The sequence below is a fragment of the Artibeus jamaicensis genome, unplaced genomic scaffold, assembly GCF_021234435.1.
Source record: "Artibeus jamaicensis isolate MK-2021 breed Jamaican fruit bat unplaced genomic scaffold, CSHL_Jam_final scaffold_3307, whole genome shotgun sequence".
Classification (NCBI taxonomy): Eukaryota; Metazoa; Chordata; class Mammalia; order Chiroptera; family Phyllostomidae; genus Artibeus; species Artibeus jamaicensis.
In genome coordinates, this window is record NW_026522040.1 from 5,395,816 (window position 1) to 5,410,900 (window position 15,085).

A 15,085-nucleotide genomic window follows, 5' to 3' on the forward strand; every position below is an offset into this window, starting at 1 on the left:
TGTGTCATTGGGCTAGACAAAGATTTAGTAGTAGGATGGTAAAACGTGAAGTATCTGAAAAAATGATAAAATGGGCTTAATCAAAATTAAAGTTTTAGTTTTCAAAAGACACCACCATTAAGAAAGTGAAAAGTCAGGCCACGTGCTAGGAAAACATATTTACAAAATGTGTTTGATAAAGGATTTTTATCTAGAAAAAAATTAATCATAAGACAGCAACCTGATTTAAATAATGTGCACAAGATTTGAATAGACATTTCACCGAAGAAGATGTATGAATGGCAAAGAAGAAGCACAGGGAAAGAGTTTCAACATATGTAATTAGTCATTAGGGAAATGCAGATTAAAGCCGTAGATAAGATGATTGCTTCACAATCACTCTAATCAATAAAATTAAAAAGATTATAATCCGTGCGTTTGTTGGCGAGAATGTGGAAACACCCTCACCCTCTCACAGTGCTGGTGGGAATACAGTGTGACGTAGTCATGTTGGAAAACAGTCCGGCAGTTTCTTTACAAGTTTAACATACATTTAAGCAGTTTAAGCAGTTCCATTCCTAGGTATGCTCTAAGGCGGGGGTGTCAGACTCATTTTTACCAGGGCCACATCAGCCCCGCGCTTGCCTTCAAAGGGCCAAATGTAATTTTAGGACTGTATAAAATGTCAGTACTCCTTAACACTTAGGCGGGAGCTCGGCTTGGCTGCCGGGTAGAAACAAGGTGCCGGGCCAGATAAAACAAGGTGGAGGGCTGGATTCGGCCCGTGGGCCTTGTGTTTGCCGCCTGTGCTCTAAGGACAATAAAAGAGAATGTTCAAAGACTTGTTGTATACAGTGTTCATAGCAGCTTTATTTGCGATTGCTCAGCAGTAAAAAGGAGTGGATTACACACACACACACACACACACCCACCCAATGTAGATGAATCTCAAAATAATTATGCTGCATGAAAAATTCAGACGCCCCTCCTCCCCCTTCTACTCCATTTAGGTGAAGTTCTAGAAAATGCAAACTAATCTGTAGTGACAGAGAGCAGATTAGTGGTCGCCTGAGGATGGCTCGGAAGAGGGGAAGAGGAAGATTCCGTAGGGAAAGGCACAATGAAATACTGGGGGTGATGTATAGATTCCTTTTCTCGGTGATGTATGATAGTTCCATGGTGTATACACATGTCAAGTTGTACATTTCAAATATGTGCAATTTACTATGAAACAATTATACTTTGATAAGGTTATTCTTAAAAACGTGCCCATTCAAAAACAAACAAAAACGTTCACAGCGGCATTATTCACAGTGGATAAAAACTGGAAGCAACCCAGATTCATCAACTGGTGAATGAATAAAACAAAATGTCTACACAATGGAATATTGTTCAGTTATGAAAAAGAATAGAGTCCTTCTGATGTATATGATAACATGGATGAACCTGAAACATTATACCAAATGAAAGAAGCCAGAAACAAAGGACTATATATCACATGATACTATTTATGTGAAGTTTTAGGAAAGGCGAAGCCGTAGATCAGATCAGTGGAGCAGATCAACCGTAAACGGGTACGAAGGAACCGTTGGGGTGATGGATGTGTTCTTGGTAATAGCTGTGCAGTCATGTAAACTTACCAACACTCACCTAAATGGTTGGCTTTCATGACATACACATTGTACCTCAATAAAGCTATTAAAAAAATGTGTAGCCATGGAAATTTTAAGTTATCTTTAATATGCACACTCAAGAAATTATATAGAGTATATTGCTGATTTCATTGTAATATATTGATTCGGAATACTTCAGTGTAAGACCCATTGAATTAATGTTCTATGTCAAATGCTCCTTGGGTTTTTTAAAGATTAAGTTTTGGGGGGTGACATTGGTTAATAGAATTGTATAGCTTTCATTTTTTTTTATTTTATTTAGTTATTTTTCAAGTACAGTTTTTTGTATATTTCTCCCATCCCAGCCCCCCCTGCCCCGTCTCCCCACCTCCCTCCCATTCCCCCCCGCCAGGCCTCATCCCTGTGTTTTTCATACTTGTTCCTCAAAATCCCTCCCCTTTTTTCCCCTTAAATTCCCTTCCCTCTCCCCTCTGGTCGCTGCCCACTTGTTCTCTATTTCAGTATCTTTGTTTTTATTCTGTTTGCTTGTTTGTTTTGTTGTTTAGAATTGCATAACTTTCAAGTGGACAATTCTGTCATACATCATTTGTACATTGCACTGTTTGGTTGCTGCCCAGAGACAAACCACCTTCTTTCACCATCTATTTAACTCCCTTTACCACCTTCCTCCCCGCCCCCTTGACTTCTGGTAACCAGCATTCTGTTGTCTGTGTCTGAGTGTGTGTTTGTCTGTCTTGTTTGTTCATTTGTTGCTTTCAGTTTTATATCCCCACTAATAGTAAAACAGAAATATTTATAGTTGCCTTTCCCAGAATTTTGTGATCGGTAACAGCTTTATTTCCTTTGCCTATGAACATTGGTTTAGAGTGATTGATTTTTTTTGATAACTGTTAACATTCCCTATTAAAAGAAATGCTAGTTTCTTAATATTAATATTCTATTCATGTAAAGTAGTTCAGATGTGTGGTGGGAGGTTGTCTTCACCATTCAGTTCTTCAGGGAGGAAACTGATGGCAGCTGACACCTTTGTCTCTTCTAGGTACAGAAAGGCACATCCTCCTAGGCCTAGAGTGTCCACTCACCTGTCCCCAACCCTACACGTGTGAAGACATCAGGGAATCTGGGCAGGAGAGCCTTGTGGGCGTGATGGCGGGGGGCCCAGAGCACAACCAAAAGGGAGAAACGCTTCTGGAGAACTTTCCAGCTGGGTTGAGCCATGTTCTGCACCAGGCTAGGAACTGGGATCTCCGGGTCCAGAGGCTTCGTGCCTTTGCTCCTGTATGTCCTCATACAGGAAATAGGAGATCGGATTTAACTTCCTCAGGTAAAAGTGAGCATCTTGCAGGTAGAAAAGTTTTTTTAATGAAAAATCAAACAGCCCTAGAACATTTTGCTCATGATTCTGCCCAAGTTCATGCAAATACAAAAAAAATTGCAGAAACAACTAATTCCTTAACTGAAATTCATTAAGCCATTTTTCCAAATAAAGTACCTGCTCTTTAACCAAATTCTACTTTTTTCTCCTTTCCCCTCTTCCAAAACATACCCTGTAGTCAACAAAGTTTTGTGGGACACTCCTATTTGTCAGTCACTTGGGAGACAAGACATATGTGTGGGGATACAGAAGCGAGGGGTGTGACAGAGTGTCACGTGCCCTGGGAGATAAATGGAGGAGACAGCTCACTATCTGGGAAGTTGTGATTTCTGCCATGTCCCTTTGAAGGAAGTACTTTGGGTAACAAGTAGATCCATGATACACAAAGTAATACCCTATCTTCGTACTTTTTGAGAGTGTTGAAAATAATTGGGAAAATAACTCCTTTTTTTTAAGTGAAGTTTTGCCCACTGTTCGCTTTATTTTTTTCAATGATCGTGAGCATATAAACAAAAAATACAACCTGAACTGTGGCTTTGAAACTATATCAAACAGTAGGAGTTAGAAATGGGTTCTGCCTACTGCGTCAGACTTACTGTCTTGTAATGTGTGGTCAGGTGCTACATTAAATATATTGGTTGAGCTACCTTGAGGAATACCAGTTGCTTGAAGACATTAAATTCCCACTCCACTGCTGGAAAACTCAGAAATGACTTCCTGGGCTTGAGTACCAGTGACAGGCAGTTTTCTTCTGTGCCACAAGAGGGCGTGCCTCTGTTGTCAATAACCTGAACTTGAGATCTGAATTCCTACCTAAAATATGCCTCAAGAGTTAGGATCCAGGTGATTGCTGGGAAACTGCTAAAGAAAAAGACTTTTTGACAGTGTCAAGGAGCAGAAGCGTTCGAAACATACAGTGATGAAAAGGAAGAGATTGTGACTAAAATTCCTTTAAAATAGGAAAGCTTTTGCCAAACATAAATCATTACAGATTTCATTCCAAGTAAAACAATGTTTTTTGGCCTATATGTGAGAATTTTGATTTTTAAATTATTTTTCCTCCTCCTTTCCAACTGTGTCTATAAATCTTTTCTATCAAACAAATAATAGAACACAAAGTTTAGTTTCTTAGTACTGGTCCTGAATAATTACAGTCGGTTAGAGAAAAATTTGGATGGTTGGTGCTCAATGCCTTGAATCAATCTGTATGAAACCTGTTTTACCCTAAATTAGTAAGTTAGGAAATCTTGAGTTTTTCGTCCTGTCCCCCTGCACTCTTTCCCTTTCTTCCAGCTTCTGAATTTATGTGATATTTTGCTGTCACACACAGCTCGGAAGGTTGGGCGGGAATGTGGAAGGACACGATTTGTATGGACCAACCTCAAGGGCATGGACGAAATTTTAACATACTTAGACACTGAAAATGAAGATCAGAGATAAACAGTGAAGTTGGCAGTTGTGCAATTATTCTAATTTAAGTAAACAGTTTTATGTCAGCTCTGTGAATGATTCATGTCAACCTGTTTTTTGATTTAAATTATCCAGGACAGCTTTTTATTTTGCTAGCATTTGTCTCACGAGCACATTGTGTTTTACATAATTATGATTATACTTTAGCAGCTTTTTAAATTGGAAAATGTTGGAATTTAGAAAGAACAATTCTGGACATCTCCTTTTATTCTGAATACTACTTTTAGAGTTTTCTCTGAGGCTTGTTCCTTGTTCACAGTCATACTGCCTTGATTCAAATTATGGCGCCACTGTGTCTGAAACTGACAAAAGCAAAGTTATCTCTATAGTTTTACTCTCACTCCCTTGAAATCTGATAATTTCTTAAGCAGGAGAAAGAGAAGTAGAACAACTACAGAAGTTATACAGGATTTTATCTGTGTAGGAGCCAATTTAGAATGATCATTGCTGGGTACACTAAGGAGTTTCCAACTTGTAAATGCTTTCAAGATTGCAACAATAAAAAAAAGAATATAAAAGAGAAAAGAATGCTATAGCTCTTTTTTATTTATTTGGTTGCACTACAAAAATTTGTTCTTATTTCAGAATTTGGTAACATCCATGATAATTTGTCGTCCACATGAATGTCATCCCTCTTGTTTATTGTGGTAAAAAGATGGTAGAGCATAAATGACATAGGGCCTTTTCTAAATTACAGAATATTGCAGGCATGTGAGGAAAGCATAAGGAAGATTATGGAATTAAAATGTTATACGATTATTAAAACATGATGTGTGTTTTAACTAGCCTTAACTAGCCTTAGTTTGGTGTTTGCCATTCTCACATATGTTTTTACACTTTTACTAAGTGCGTATGTGTTCCTGAACATAAAGAGAATGGTGATTCCTCCTTTTTTACCTTCATAGATTCCTGAGTACAGTACATTATTGTTAATGTAAGCACAATACCAGATAGCAGGTCTCGAGAACTCTTTGATTTTGCATGACTGAAACTTTACACACACTGAACAGCAACTCCTCATCACCCCTGGCAACCGCCCTTCTCCTCTGAGCTCCTGCGTCTTCGAGTGGGGCTGCTTTGGGTACCTCATGTACATGGAACTCACACAGTGCTTGTCCTTCTGTGATTGGCTCATTTCCCTTAGCATAATGCCCTCAAGGTTCCTCTAAAATATTGTCAAATGTAGCAGGATTTCCTTCTTGTTAAAGGCTGATTAATATTCTACTGTAAGTGTATACCACATTTTCTTTATTCATTCATTCGTGGATGGCTGTTTTCACCTCGTGGCTAATAAGAATGCTGCGATGAATAAGGGTACAAATGTCCTGAGACCCTGTTTTTGGTTCTTTTGGATTGAAGATACCCAAAATATAATTGCTGGATCATACAGCAGTTCTACTTTTAGTATTTTGTGGAACCTCCATACCGTTTTTCACCTCAGCTGCACCATTGTACATTTCTTTCCACCTGCAGCGCGCAAGGCTACCGATTTCTTCACATCCTTGCCAACACTTGTTATTTAGTTATCTATTTATTTTGGATAATGGCCATCCTAACAGGTGAGATGATATCTCATTGTGGTTTTGATTTGCATTTCCCTGATTAGTGATGTTGAGCATCTCTTTTTATATCTGTTTCTACAGGTACGTGGTTTTTGGGGAAATGTCTATTCAAGTCCTTTGCCCATTTTTAAATCATTTTACTTATTTACTATTGGATTGTAGGGTGTCTTTATAGATTGTGGGTATAGCATATCCATAACTATATATACATATGCAGTTTGCAAATGTTTTCTCCCATTCTGTGATTTCTTTTCACTTTGTTGATTATTTCCTTTGCCAGTGCAAAATCTTATTAGTTTTTGTAGTCCCTCTTGTCTAATTTTGCTTTTGTTGCAAGATCAATGTCCATGAAGCTTCCCCCCATGTTTTCTGCTAGGAGTTTCATAGTTTCAGATCTTACATTGAAGTCTTTAACCAATTTTTGAGTTGACATTTGTGTATGATATAAAATAAAGGTCTAATTTCATGTTTTTATTGTTTTTTTTCAGATTTTATTTATTTTTAGAGAGAGGGAAAGGAGCGGATAAAGAGAAGGGAGAAAGAAACATCCATCAGTTGCCTCAGGCATGTGCCCTTACTAGGATTGAGCCAGTGACATTTTGCTTTGTGGATTGACACATAACCGACTGATCCATACCAGTCAGGGCTCCAGTTTGATTTTTTAGCATCTGGGTGTCCAGTTTCCCTAGCGCCATTTATTGAGGACAGTGTCCTTTTTCCCCTTTGTGTATTCGTGGTGCCCTTATTGAAGGTCAGTTAACTGTGCGTGTGCTTCTATTTCTGGCCTCTCTGTTCTGTTCCATTGGTCTACACGTCTGTCCTTAATGTTTGTACCAACTTAAGAAAAGTAGCTTCAGTACTTCTTCAGGTATTTGATAGAATTCACCAGTGACGTCATTGGTTCTGGGCTTTTCTTTGTTGTGAAGTTTTTGATTACCAATTCAGTCTACTTATTAGTTGTAGATTTGTTTATATTTTCTATTTCTTCATGATTCAGTCTTGTTGGTTGTATGTTTGTAGGAATTTATCCATTCTAGGTTATCCAGTTTATTAGTATATAGTTGTTTATATAAACATTTTATTTCTATGGCATCAGTACTAGCTGTCCTCTTGCATTTCTGATTTTATTGCATTTTCTATTACTTAGTCCTTGTCAGAGTTTGTCAATTTTCTTGACCTTTTCAAAAAACCAACCCTTAGTTTTGTTGGGTTTTTTCTATTGTTTTTCCACCTTTGATTTTGTTTATTTCTGCTCTAATATTTATTATTTCCTTCCTTCTGCTAACTTTTGGCATAGTTTATTCTTTGTTTTCTAGTTCACCATGGCATAAAGTTAGCTTGTTTATTTGGAATTTTTTTTATCGTAGGTGTTCACCTCTATCAGCCTCTCTCTTAGTGTTGCTTTCATAGCATCCTATACATTTTGGTATGTTGTGTTTTTGTTTCTCTCAAGATATTTTCTTTTGATTTCTCATTTCCCTTTTGATTTCTTCTATGACATATTGTTAAGAGTGTTGTTTGTGTCCCACATGCTTGCGTATTTTCCAGTTTGTCTTCTGTTGTTGATTTCTAGTTTCATTCCATTGTGATTCGGAAAGATACTTGGTATGATTTTAATCGTACATGTGTGTGGTACATGTTTTCAAACAAGATATAAATCATATTTGCTGAAAGTTTATGAATTTTGGAACTTTCAGGTTGGAAGAGATACAATCTTCAGATTTCTTTCTTGATTGAAATTCAAGGCAATGAAGAAATAATCCTCAGATTTCTTTCTTGATTGAAATTCAAGGCAATGAAAGCAGTCCCACCAGGCAGACGCGCACCACACATTTACAGTGCAAAGACACCGTTTTCTGTGTTGAGCAGCGTGGCAGAGGCTTCGTCCCCCCTTCCCAGACAGGCTTGCGTGGTGCCACCGTGCCCAGGCTGAGCAGATTCGTGACAATAGTCGGTAACATCTGCCCTCCTCCTTCCCCCGGATTTACCCTCTCTTAGGTGAAGACTAGCACTCACAGCCTGCCAGGCGAGTGAGGGAAGTCTGCGTACCTCTTTCTCACAGGGCCTGGGTTCTGGCAGTGGTGGTGGCCCCGGAGGATGCTTTGTCCTGTGTTTTCACAGTGCTGTGGCTCCCGGCCAGCCCATTTAGCCTTTTGTCTTTTTTTTTTCCCTTGCATAAAATGGCCTGTTTTTCACTTCAGATGGAAGTGTTAGGCACTTCAGAGATGTTTGTTTTTGTCACATGTGTGCCATCTGTGGTCTCTTGGCATCTTAGGTTCCCAAATTGACTGAAGTGTCTGTTGGTCACTGTCCAGAATGGTCGGGGTCCTACCCTGTGCGTGTGGGTGTGACCGGTGCTGCCACACACACATGGTGCCGTGGGCTCGGTTTTTAAAAGTTGAAATGAGCCCTTTATTTAAAGTAGTTTTAGGTTTGGAGAAAATCTGAGAAGGTAGCACAGAGTTCCCATATGTCCCTCATCCAGTTACCCCAACTGCTGGCTCTTACAGTGGTAGGTTGTGTTTGTCAAAGTTACGTAACGAACTTTGGTACAGTACTGTTAACTAAAATCTGCGCCTCCCTCAGATTTCACTGGTTTCTCCCTGACATCCTGTCTCTGTTCCGGGATCCACCCAGCGTCTGCTGTTACATCTTGTCGTCATGTCTTCTTAGTGTTCTCCTGGCTGCGACGGTTTCTCAGACTTGCGTGTTATGGGTGACCTTGTCAGTTGGGAGGAATTCTGGTAGATAACGTGGAGGACGTCCCTGAGTTTGGACTTTTGCTTCTGTTTTTCTGATTATTAGGCTGGGATTATGGGTTTTTGAGGGGACAACCGCAGAGGTGAAGTGACATTCTTATTCCTACTCTATGAAGGGAATGTGAGACCCACTTGACCTTGATCATCTGGCCACCAGGGGAGTGGTCACCAGGTTTCTACCCCGGAAATCTATCCCCTGCCCCCATTCCCATAAATAAGACACTATATACACTGTAGACTTGGTTTAAGAACTTTGTTAATTGTTCAGTTTATCTGTACCCTGTCGTATTATTTGAACCATAGCTATACTTTTTTTGGCCACTGTATAGATTGTGTGTTTAAAGTCTTAGGAATTAATAAAAATAGCTAGGCCTAAGGCAGATTTTATGTAGTTAGTAGCTGTGTCGAATCTTTCCTCCAGTCCTTATATGTTTGGTTTATTGGTTTTCTTTTAGCATCTTTAGACCCTGCGCGGGGCATCCTTGTGCTGCCTGGGCCATTCTGCTCCTGGGGCTGCACAGCTGGTCCTTAATTCTTCCAGCTAAAGGATGCCTCGTCTTCTACAGTTGGGGAAGGAATTGAGCGTGAGAATGTTTTATCCATACTGGAGCTTATCTAATCAGTGCAACAGAGTATATTTAGTCTGATTATTTTGATGAAAATTTTTCTATGTATGAGATTGCTTTAGCAGTTCATGAGTCTCGGTGCCCTGTGACACAGGTTCTGACGTCACAGCAGGTGGCCCTGCACCCGCCCCTGCGGCCAGCGCAGGCGCTGAGCCAGGCGTAGGAGTTCAGGTCACAGGCTGCCTCTGGTGTTTGTGTTGCTCGTGAGATGAAATTCTCAATGGATTTGGATTTTTTGTCTGATATTTGTGCTCAACTCCAATGACTGTATTTTTACTTCAAGTCCATTTCTAAATAAGAATGAAAGAAGAATAAATTATTTTTAGTATATTAAGAATGTTCTTGAAATTACATATGTTTTTGTTCATTGCATTGTCATTTTACATGCTTTTAAGGTAACTTACTGCTTCAAAAAGAAACCTTGTAGTAAAGTTTGTGATGCCAAAAGAGACCAGTTTTGCACATCCACAGTTGCAGACATTGGACTTCATAGTTGCAAACATTTCATTTAAGTGGACCAGTTAAAGTCTATTTTCAGAACATTAGAACTTCATGTTCCTTCTCAGTACTGTGAACTTACGTAAGACACAGTTCTGCGTTCGTTAAGAGTATTTTGTCTCTGTCAGTCTTAAAATCCAGTACTAGGAGAAAACGTTTAAAAAAATACATTGAGAGTTTTGCTCATTTCATGGTTCCTTGGTGTGACAACTCAAAAACAGAATAGTGCTTTTAATCAGCCATAGGGGAAATCCTTTCCTTGGCCCCTCAATTCTGCTTTCAGTCACTTAAAAGATTCTTAAAGTCATCAGGGGGATTCCCACGTGTTCTATAATAAGCCCCCTCTGAAGTTTTCCCGTGTGTGAAGAATGTGGCATGGGGTGAACATCGCACGCGTCCGATGTGTGAGGACTGTTCATTTTGCCGTTACTGTGTCTGAATATTACTCATTCTTTTTTCTGCGTGTGGCTGTGTAAAAATGAGAAGAGCTGAGCATGATGAAATGAAATATAAAAAATTGATTTGTTCTTAGGTAGGTCAGAGGCCTATTAGGTATCTGATCTTTGGTTATATCCTGGCTCTTTTTTCCTGCAGTAGGTAATGAAAATTGCAGAGCTTGGAATACAGTGGGCCGGTACCTGCCCTGTTCCACACTAAATGTGCGCCTCCTTCACCCGCCCCGCCCCTTGAGCTGCAGGTTCTCCTGTCCTTCAAGTTCAGAGTCAGGCAGGTTTCTACCGCTCTGATCCGGCAGGGTTGCTATCTGCTGTTACTGTAGAGGTCAGTTTCTTGAAGTGGTCTTAAAAAAGGAGGATAAATGTGGAGCAATTTGGGGGAAAATATCCTGGGATGAAGTGCCATGACATACCACGTGCAGGTGGAGTGCCATGAAAAAGCCAGAAGCCTCTAGTGTGGATCACCTGTGCTTTCCGAAGCCTCTGTGAGGCAGTGCCTGGCTTCTGGGGGACGGGGCTCCGCTTACATACACACCTGTGTCCCCAGGGTCACAGGGAAAACCCCAGCAGTGAACAGGAGGAGCCTGCCGTCCGCCCGTTCCACCCCTCGGCAAGCCCACTTGCAGGGGTGGCACCAAATGGATGTTTTCTTAAATTAGAGGAAAACCAGCGGCTGGTGTAGAGAAAGCAGAGTGCCTGGGGGTTGTCTGCCATGTCCTCTGCCAGCACGGTGCCCAGGTTCCTGGGCGGTGTTTGTTCTTCAGGACAGTTCCCGAGAGAGAGGACCAACTGATGGGAAATGGGTGGGGACCAAGGCTGCACTCCCAGGAGGCTTTGAGAAGTATTCCAACCCCCATCCAAAACCAACCAACAGACGAAAAAGTTTCTCTTGTGTTTTCCTAGTTCATCTCTCAGATCTTTACATCTCAAACTTACCTGGCATTTTCATGAAAAACTGAGGTTTCATGTTCTTATTATGCCAGGAAGATTCGGCTTTGTAAGGAGACTTTAAAGCTGTTATTCATGTTTTATTTCTCCTTGACCGTTGCTTCTTCTCTAAAATACCCTGTGTTTTCCCTCTGGTTGTAAAATGTCAAGATCTGAACTGCCTCCCGTTGTCCTGTGTGTGCTTTTCAGCGGGCCCAAGTCCGTCCTTGAGGCCTGGCCGGGTGCCGGGTTCGTTGGAGAGAGCTAACTGTGGGGGCTGCCTCCTGGGTTCCCAGCCGCCCTCCCGGAAGGAGACTGTCTTCAGAACCAGCCAGGCCGAATCTCGGGGATGGTTTCTAAGCTGCCCAGTGGTGACCTCTTCTAGTACAATTTTTTCAGCTTTGTCACACTAAGATGCAGAAATCAGAGCCTTAATATCAGATTATCCCATCTGATTTTTTGTCTTGGTCCAAACTCAGAGTGTCTAAAAGTGGGGTTGACTTCAGCCCTAAGCTTACAAACGTTTATCGTGTACCCACTTTGAGCCAGGCTCAGTGATGAGGTGGCGGGTACAGAAGTACAAGGGCCAGGGCTTCCCTCGTGAGCTTGGAGTCTAGAGAGAGCGCGTGCGCAGCATGGCCGCAGCTGTGGCTGAGAAGTAGTCGGATACTCAAGGCAAGCCATTCTGGGGGCACTGACGCAGGGTCTGGCTTCAGGAGGGCGGCTGCCAGGAAACTTAGAGAAGATGGGGTTGTGATAAGTCAGGGGAGACAGAGAGCTGGGGGCGCCCTCAGAGCCCTCTATCAGGTTCTGAGGGCGCTCTTGGGGGAGGTTGCTGCCTGTTCAGTGGCCTGTAGAGGCTGGAGACCCAGGAGCACGCTGGGAACTGCAGGGCGTTAGGACCTACGTGAGGTTAGGGTTGGTTAAGAAAACTGCTCAGACAATTCAGTTATGAGCACGTGTCACAAGGGAAGAGGCCCCTGGTGGATTTGCTCTGGGTAGGAACACCTCATAGGAAGAAAGAATGAGTAAATCCTTGAAAAGAACGTCTGGTTAAAAATCTTGTATTATTTTTTTAAAGTTATTAATTATATTTTATTGTAGTTTTTCATTTTTCTCCCCTTTACCCCTCCTGCCTTTACCCACCCCTCTGCCCCCAGCAATCACAACCCTGTTGTCCATGTCCGTGAGTTGTTCTTTTTTCCTTTATTGCTCGGTCCCTTCTCCCTAACCCCTCCCCACCCCCAGCTGTCATCCTGCTCTCTGTCTACGAGTTGGTCTATTTTGCTTGTTAGCTCAGTTTGTTCATTAGATTCCACATATGAGTGAAATCATGTGGTACTCGTCTTTCTCTGACTGGCTTATTTCACTTAACATAATGTTCCCCAGGTCTGTCCATGCTGTTGCAAAGGGTAAAATTTTCTTCTTTCTTTTACAGCCAGGTGCTATTCTATTTTGTAAATACCCCACAGCTTTTTTAATTCACTCATCTACTGATGGGACACTTGGGCTGCTTCCAAATCTTGATTGTGAATAACACTGCAGTAAACATAGTGGAGATTATATTCTTTTGAACTAGTGTTTCGGGTTTCCTCAGGTCAGGTCTCAGAAATGGACTCACTGGGTCGTAAAGCAGTTCCATTTTAAAGTTTTTGAAGTACTGAATTTCTTTTGGACCATAACACACACCTCGGTTTTAGAGGAGGAAAATAAAAAAGTTTTTTGAAGCGGAAAATGTGGTAAAATATTTAATAACAGTTAAATAACATAGGCCGACACCCCCCCACACACACAGCAAGCCAGGTAAGCTATATTCGGACTATACTATGCACCCTAATTTTCCTCCCAAATTTTTGGGGAAAGTGCATCTTACAGTCTGAAAAATATGGTAACTCCACACTGCTTTCCACCGTGGCTGCACCAGTCTGCATTCCCACCAACAGTGCACAAGAGTTCCCTTTTCTCCACATCCTCTCCAGCCCTCGTTTGTTGATTTATTGATGATAGCCATTCTGACAGGTGTGAGGTGATAGCTCACTGTGGTTTTAATTTGCATTTCTCTTGACGGTTAGTGGCATTGAGCATGTTTTCATGTGTCTGCTGGCCATTTACATGTCCTCTTTGGAAAAGTGTCCAGGTTCTTGGCCCATTTTTAAATTGGAGTTGGGGTTCTTTTGGTCTTGAATTTAAAAAGTTCTTTATAAATTTTGGATAGTAATCCCTTATCCAGACGTATTAGTGAATATGTTCTTCTATTCAGTGGGTTGTCTTTTCATTTTGTTGATTGGTTTTCTTTGCTGTGCAAAAACTTTTTAGTTTGATGTAGTTCCACTTTTTTATTTTTCTTTTGTTTCCCTCGCCTGAAGCCATATATCAGAAAAACTGTTGCTATGAGAAATGCCTGAGAGTTTGGTGCCTATGTTTCCTTCCAGGATTTTTATGGTTTTGAGAATAACATTTAAGTTTTTATTCCATTTTAAGTTTATTCTTGTGTGTGGCTTAAGAAGGTGGTTTAGTTTCATTTTTTGCATGTATTGTTCAATTTTACCAACACCATTTATTGAATAGACTATCTTTAGCCTATTGTATGTTTTTGCCTCCTTTGTTGAATATTAATTGATTTTAAAGCATGGCTTTATTTCTGGGCTCTCTGTTCTATTACACTTGTCTATATGTTTGTTTTCATGCCAGTACCATGCTATCTTGATTACTTCTGGCCTCGTATTATAGTTTGATACTAGGTAGCATGATTCTTCCAGCTTTGTTCTTCTTTCTCAGGATTGCTGCTGCTGTTTGGGGTATTTCGTATTCCCACGTAAAATTTTGGAATACTTGTTCTAGTTCTGTGAACCACCCACCCAGTCCAGGGCCTTTGTTTGTCGGGAGTGTTTTGCTTACTGCTTCCATTTCACTAGTTGGGAGCTGGACTCCAGGTTCTCTTGATTCTTCCTGACCTAGTTTTGGAATCTGTACATTTTTAGAAATGTATCCCGATTGTCCAGTTTGTTGTCGTGTAGTTGTTCGTACTATTCCCATACGGTATTTTGTATTTCTTTGGTGTAAAAGTTGTTACTTCTCCTTTTTCATTTCTGATTTTATTTATGCGGATCTTCTCTCCTTTTTTTCTTGATGAACCTGGTTAAAAGTTTGTCAGTCTTGTTTATTTTTTCAAAGAACCAGTTCTTGGATTCATTGATCTTTTGTTTTGTTTTTTAGACTCTATTTATTCCTGTCCTGATCTTTATTATTTCTCTCTTACTACTCACTTTGAGCCTTGTTCGTGGTTCTTTTTTCAAGTTCCTTTGAGTGTCAAGTTAGACTGCGAGCTTTTGTTTCTTTAGGTAGACCTGTGGTGCTGTGAATTGTCCCTTTAGGATGTGTTCTCGTGTCTCACAGATTTGGGGTTGTTGTGTTCTCATTTCCATTTGTTTCAATATCTTTTGATTTCTTCCTTGGTCTCATTGTTAATCTAGTCATTGTTCAGTAACATGTTATTTAGCTTCCATGTCTTTGTGTGTTTTTCAGTTTTCTTAAGTGATTAATTTCTCGTTTCATAGCATTGTGGTCAGACAAGGTAATTGATATTATTGCAATTTTCTTAAACTTACTAATATGTTTTGTGTCCTAACATGTAGTCTATCTTAGAAAATGTTCCATGCACACTTGAAAAGAATGTATATTCTGCTGCTTTGGGATGAAGTGCTCCGAAGAGATCAGTTAAATCCATTTGATCTAGCGAGTCATTTAAGACCCTTATTTCCATCTTGATTTTCTTTCTGGGAGATTTATCCATTGATGTC

At 40.5% G+C, this 15,085-nt stretch overlaps 1 long non-coding RNA gene across 2 annotated transcripts in view; it reads left to right on the forward strand.

The window, feature by feature from the left end:
* Positions 1–15,085, forward strand: part of LOC119064267 (uncharacterized) — a 143,228-nt gene that overhangs the window by 42,459 nt on the left and 85,684 nt on the right. The gene's annotated exons all lie outside the window — the stretch shown is intronic.